The sequence below is a fragment of the Rhinopithecus bieti genome, unplaced genomic scaffold (genome assembly GCF_001698545.2).
Source record: "Rhinopithecus bieti isolate Rb0 unplaced genomic scaffold, ASM169854v2 scaffold_18548, whole genome shotgun sequence".
Classification (NCBI taxonomy): Eukaryota; Metazoa; Chordata; class Mammalia; order Primates; family Cercopithecidae; genus Rhinopithecus; species Rhinopithecus bieti.
In genome coordinates, this window is record NW_016809526.1 from 1,306,086 (window position 1) to 1,312,050 (window position 5,965).

Below are 5,965 nucleotides of genomic sequence, written 5' to 3' on the forward strand. Positions count from 1 at the left end.
ATGCCTAAGCCACAGCAGTGAAGCATTCCTACAAGACTTCCTCCATCAGGATCTTGCTTCAAGTGCCAGAAATCTGGTCACTGGGCCAAGGAATGCCTGCAGCCTAGGATTCCTCCCAAGCCATGTCCCATCTATGCAGAGACCCACAGGAAATCAGACTGCCCCGCTCACCTGGCAGCCACTCTTAGAGCCCCTAAAGCTCTAGCCCAAGGCTCTCTGACTGACTCCTTCCCAGATCTGCTTGGCTTAGCGGCTGAAGATTGACTCTGCCTGATCGCCTCAGAAGCCTCCTGGACCATCATGGATGCTGAGCTTCGGGTAACTCTCACAGTGGAGGGTAAGTCCATCCCCTGTTTAATCGATATGGGTGCTACCCACTCCACATTACCTTCTTTTCAAGGGCCTGTTTCCCTTGCCCCAAAACTGTTGTGGGTATTGACGGCCAAGTTTCAAAACCCCTTAAAACTCCCCACTCTGGTGCCAACTTGGACAACATTCTTTTATGCACTCTTGTTTAGTTATCCCCACCTGCCCAGTTCCGTTATTAGGCCAAGATATTTTAACCAAATTATCTGCTTCACTGACTATTCCTGGACTACAGCCACATCTCATTGCCGCCCTTCTTCCCAACCCAAAGCCTCCTTTGCGTCTTCCTCTCATATCCCCAACCTTAACTCACAAATGTGGGACATCTCTACTCCCTCCCTGGCAACCAATCACATGCCCATTACCATCCCGTTAAAACCTAATCACCCTTACCCCGCTCAACACCAATATCCCAACCCACAGCTCACTTTAAAAGGATTAAAACCTGTTATCACTCACCTGCTACAGCATGGGCTTCCAAAACCTATAAACTCTCCTTACAATTCCCCATTTTACCTGTCCAAAACCAGACAACTCTTACAGATTAGTTCAGGATCTGCGCCTTATCAACCAAATCGTTTTGCCTGTCCACCCTGTGGTGCCAAACCCGTACACTCTTTTGTCCTCAATACCTTCCTCCACAACTCACTATTCCATTCTTGATCTTAAAGATGCTTTTTTTTCACTATTCCCCTGCACCCCCCATCCCAGCCTCTCTTTGCTTTCACCTGGACTGACCCTGACACCCATCAGTCCCAGCAGCTTACCTGGGCTGTGCTGCCGCAGGGTTTCAGGGACAGCCCTCATTACTTCAGCCAAGCTCTTTCTCGTGATTTACTTTCTTTCCACCCCTCTGCTTCTCACCTTATTCAATATATTGATAGCCTTCTTCTTTGTAGCCTCTCCTTTGAATATTCTCAACAAGACACCCTTCTGCTCCTTCAGCATTTATTCTCCAAAGGATATTGGGTGTCCCCCTCCAAAGCTCAAATTTCTTCTCCATCTGTTACCTACCTCGGCATAATTCTTCATAAAAACACACGTGCTCTCCCTGCCAGTCGTGTCCGACTGATCTCTCAAACCCCAACACCTTCTACAAAACAACAACTCCTTTCCTTCCTAGGCGTGGTTGGATACTTTCGACTTTGAATACCTGGTTTTGCCATCCTAACAAAACCATTATATAAACTCACAAAAGGAAACCTAGCTGACCCCATAGATCCTAAATCCTTTCCCCACTCCTCTTTCCATTCCTTGAAGACAGCTTTAGAGACTGCCCCCACCCTAGCGCTCCCTGACTCATCCCAACCCTTTTCATTACACACAGCCGAAGTGCAGGGCTGTGCAGTCGGAATTCTTACACAAGGACCGGGATTGCATCCTGTAGCCTTTTTGTCAAACAACTTAAGCTTACTGTNATTAATGCCTGTTTAATAAAAACTCTGCTCAAGGTCGCTTTACTTTCAAAGGAAGCTGGAGTCATTCACTGCAAGGGGCATCAAAAGGCATCAGATCCCATTGCTCTAGGCAACGCTTATGCTGATAAGGTGGCTAGACGAGCAGCTAGCATTCCAACTTCTGTCCCTCAAGGTCAGTTTTTCTCTTTCACATCCGTCACTCCCACCTACTCCCCCTCTGAAACTTCCACCTATCAATCTGTTCCCACACAAGGCAAATGATTTTTAGACCAAGGAAAATACCTCCTTCCAGCCTCACAGGCCCATTCTGTTCTGTCGTCATTTCATAGCCTCTTCCATGTAGGTTACAAGCCGCTAGCCCGTCTCTTAGAACCTCTCATTTCCTTTCCATCATGGAAATCTGTCCTCAAGGAGATGACTTTTCAGTGTTTCATCTACTATTCTACTGCCCCTCAGAGATTGTTCAGGCCCCTCCCTTTCCTACACATCAAGCTCAGGGATTTGCCCCTGCCTAGGACTGGCAAATTGACTTTACTCACATGCCCTGAGTCAGAAAACTAAAATACCTCTTAGTCTGGGTAGACACTTTCACTGGATGGGTAGAGGCCTTTCCCACAGGGTCTGAGAAGGCCACCACAGTCATTTCTTCCCTTCTGTCAGACATAATTCCTCGGTTTGGCCTTCCCACCTCTATACGGTCTGATAATGACCAGCCTTTACTAGTCAAATCACCCAAGCAGTTTCTCAGGCTCTTGGTATTCAGTGGAATCTTCATATCCCTTACTATCCCCAACCTTCACGAAAGGTAGAAGGGACTAATGGTCTTTTAAAGACACACCTCACCAAACTCAGCCTCCAACTTAAAAGGATTGGACAGTACTTTTACCTCTTGCCCTTCTCAGAATTAGAGCCTGTCCTCGAGGTGCTACAGGGTACAGTCCATTCGAACTTTTATATGGATGCACTTTCTTGCTTGGCCTCAACCTCATCCCAGACACCAGTCCTCTAGGTGACTGTCTTCCAGTCTTCCAGCAGGCTAGACAGGAAATTCATCAGTCTGCTAATCTTCTCTTGCCTACTCCAGATTCCCAGCCATATGAAGACACCCTAGCTGGACGATCAGTTCTTGTTAAGAATCTAACCCCTCAAACTCTACAACCTCAGTGGACTGGACCCTACTTAGTCATCTATAGTACCCCAACTGCCATCCGCCTGCAGGATCCTCCCCACTGGGTTCACTGTTCCAGAATAAAGCTGTGCCCATTGGACAGCCAGCCTAATCCCTCCTCTCCCTCCTGGAAGTTGCGAGTACTCTCCCCTACTTCCCTTAAACTCACTCGTATTTCTGAAGAACAGTAATGACCCTTATGAGCCTAATACATCCCTTCATTCTATTAGGTCTGTTCGTCCTTACCCTACTTTTTGCATCAGGGCTTTACGAAGTCACCCCCACTACTTGGACTGAGCCGCAAAAACTAGTCATCCCTACTATCTTCTGTCTAGTCATACTCCTATTCTCTGTTCTCAACTACTTATAAATGCCCTACTCTTGTTTACACTGCTGGTTTACACTGTTTCTTCAAGCTGTCACAGCTGATATCTCCTGGTGCTATCTCCAAACTGCCACTCTTAGCTCCCTCTTAGAGTGGATAGATGATCTTTGCTGGCAGAGGACCCTCCAATACCTTCACCCTGATAAAGTTCTATTCTTTACTTTTATACTCACTCTTATTCTCATTCCCATTCTTATGCCACCCTCTACCTGTCCCCAGCTATCTCCACCACACTATCAACCTTACCCATTCTCTCCTAGTCGTTTCTAATCCCTCCTTAGCGAACAACGGCTGGCTTTGCATTTCCCGTTCTTCCAGGGCCTACACAGCTGTCCCCGCCTTACATGCAGACTGGGCAACGTCCCCTGTCTCCTTACACCTCCAAACTTCCTTTAGCAGCCCTCACCTTTACCCTCCTGAGGAACTCCTTTACTTTCTAGACAGGTCCAGCGAGACCTCCCCAGACATTTCACATCAGCAAGCTGCCACCCTCCTCCACCCTTACTAAAAAACCTTTCTCCTTACATTAACTCTACTCCCCTTATATGTGGACCTCTCAACACAAACTACCATTCCTGTGGCCGCTCCTTTATGTATCTCTCGGCAAAGACTCACTGGAATTCCTCTAGGTAACCTTTCACCTTCTCGATGTTCCTTTACTCTCCATCTCCAAAGCCCAAGGACGCACATTACTGAAACAATTGGAGCCTTCCAGCTCCATATTACAGACAAGCCCTCTATCAGTACTGGCAAACTGAAAAACATTAGCAGTAATTATTGCTTAGGAAGACACACAACCTGTATTTCACTCCATCCTTGGCTGCCTTCCCCTTGCTCGTCAGACTCTCCTCCTAGGCCCTCTTCTTGTTTGCTTATACCCAGCCCCGAAAATAACAGTGAAAGGTTGCTCATAGATACTCAATGTTTTCTCACACACCATGAAAATTGAACTTCCCCCTCTACGCAGTTACCTCATCAGTCCCCATTACAACCTCTGACGGCTGCCTCCCTAGCCGGATCCCTAGGAGTCTGGCTACAAGACACCTTTTTCAGCACTCCCTCTCATCTTTTTACTTTGCATCTCCAGTTTTGCCTCACACAAGGTCTCTTCTTCCTCTGTGGATCCTCTACCTACATGTGTCTGCCTGGTAATTGGACAGGCACATGCACACTAGTTTTCCTTACTCCCCAAATTCAATTTGCAAATGGGACCGAAGAGCTCCCTGTTCCCCTCATGATACCGACATGACAAAAAAGGGTTATTCCACTAATTCCCTTGTTTGTCGGTTTAGGACTTTCTGCCTCCACTATTGCTCTCGGTACTGGAATAGCAGGCATTTCAACCTTTGTCACGACCTTCCGTAGCCTCTCTAATGATTTCTCTGCTAGCATCACAGACATATCACTAACTTTTTCAGTCCTCCAGGCCCAAGTTGACTCTTTAGCTGCAGTTGTCCTCCAAAACCACCGAGGCCTTGACTTACTCACTGCTAAAAAGGAGGATTCTGTATATTCTTAAATGAACAGTGTTGTATTTACCTGAATCAATCTGGCCTGGTGTATGACAACATAAAAAAACTCGAGGATAGAGCCCAAAAACTTGCTAACCAAGCAAGTAATTACGCTGAACCCCCTTGGGCACTCTCTAATTGGATGTCCTGGATCCTCCCAATTCTTAGTCCTTTAATACCTATTTTTCTCCTTCTTTCATTAGGACCTTGTATCTTCCGTTTAGTTTCTCAGTTCATCCAAAATCGTATCCAGGCCATCTGCAATCATTCTATATGACAATTGTTTCTTCTAACAACCCCACAGTATCACCCCTTACCACAAAATCTTCCTTCAGCTTAATCTCTCCCACTCTAGGTTCCCACGCCACCCCTAATCCTGCTCAAAGCAGCCCTGAGAAACATTGCCCATTATCTCTCTGTACCACCCCCCAAAAATTTTTGCCACCCCAACACTTCAACACTATTTTGTTTTATTTTTCTTATTAATATTAGAAGACAGGAATGTCAGGCCTCTGAGCCAAAGCTAAGCCATTATATCCCCTGTGACCTGTACGTATACACCCAGATGACCTGAAGTAACTGAAGAATCACAAAAGAAGTGAAAATGGCCTGTTCCTGCCTTAACTGATGACATTCCACCATAAAAGAAGTGAAAATGACCGGTCCTTGCCTTAACTGATGACATCTCACCACAAAAGAAGTGAAAATGACCGGTTCTTGCCTTAAGTGATGACATTACCTTGTGAAATTCCTTTTCCTGGCTCATCCTGGCTCAAAAAAGCTCCCCCACTGAGCACCTTGTGACCCCCACTCCTCCCCACCAGAGAAAACCCCCCTTTGACTGTAATTTTCCTTTACCTACCCAAATCCTATAAAACGGCCCCACCCCATCTCCCTTCGCTGATGCTCTTTTTGAACTCAGCCCGCCTGCACCTGGGTGATTAAAAATCTTTATTGCTCACACAAAGCCTGTTTGGTAGTCTCTTCACACGGACGTGCATGACAGTAACCAGTAGTGCAATACCAGCCACAGTGGGCTTTATAAAGAAATTGATAGCCACTATAGGTTCTTGTACAAGTTTTTTTTTTTTTTTTTTTTTTTTTTTTTTTTTTTTTT

General features: G+C 46.1%; 1 long non-coding RNA gene across 1 annotated transcript in view; it reads left to right on the forward strand.

Annotated features, from left to right (window-relative positions):
• The first annotated feature begins 240 nt into the window (after positions 1–240).
• Positions 241–5,965, forward strand: part of LOC108540535 (uncharacterized) — a 17,065-nt gene continuing 11,340 nt past the window's right edge. The window contains exon 1 of the long non-coding RNA XR_001888699.1: positions 241–337. This is a non-coding gene — a long non-coding RNA (uncharacterized LOC108540535). The remainder of the gene's footprint in view (positions 338–5,965) is intronic.